This window comes from Pterocles gutturalis, unplaced genomic scaffold (assembly GCF_000699245.1).
Source record: "Pterocles gutturalis isolate BGI_N339 unplaced genomic scaffold, ASM69924v1 scaffold18738, whole genome shotgun sequence".
Taxonomy (NCBI): domain Eukaryota; kingdom Metazoa; phylum Chordata; class Aves; order Pterocliformes; family Pteroclidae; genus Pterocles; species Pterocles gutturalis.
This window is the reverse complement of record NW_010125998.1, coordinates 6,445-6,948: the sequence shown is the minus strand read 5'-3', so window position 1 is coordinate 6,948 and position 504 is coordinate 6,445.

Sequence of the window (504 nt, the reverse complement as noted above, 5' to 3'; positions counted from 1 at the left end):
AGCTGAGAGTGCAAGATTAATGGGTCCAGGGAGAGGGGACAAGCAATACCTGTGTGCAGCACAGCAAGATAAGGACTCCCAGTAATTCACGAGTCCTGGAGTTTTGTTCCTTGCTCCAAATTATATTTATGTATTTTAGTTTGTGATGCTCAAACAAGTGGACTTGCAGCAGAAATCAGGACTCTTACCCCTTCACTCATCATTGTCGCATCTGTACTTCCTTGTTAATGCAATTGTTTGCATTAGGAGTTTACTTCAACTTTAAATGCTCCTGGCTACAATGACCTGGCATTATGACGGCCTTCCATGTGATACTTAATACCACTGCCTGGCAGGATGAAACCTTTACTTTGCAAGCTTCAGAGTGGAGTTTGAAAGAATGTTGCTGATTGCAATCTGTACCGAGCAAAGCAATTAAGCATGTGCTTTCTTTTGTCAGAATTTTAAATTTTGAAGCAAGAGTCTGAAACAAGAAACAAGCTGTCTTCCAGCAGCAGAAAGATA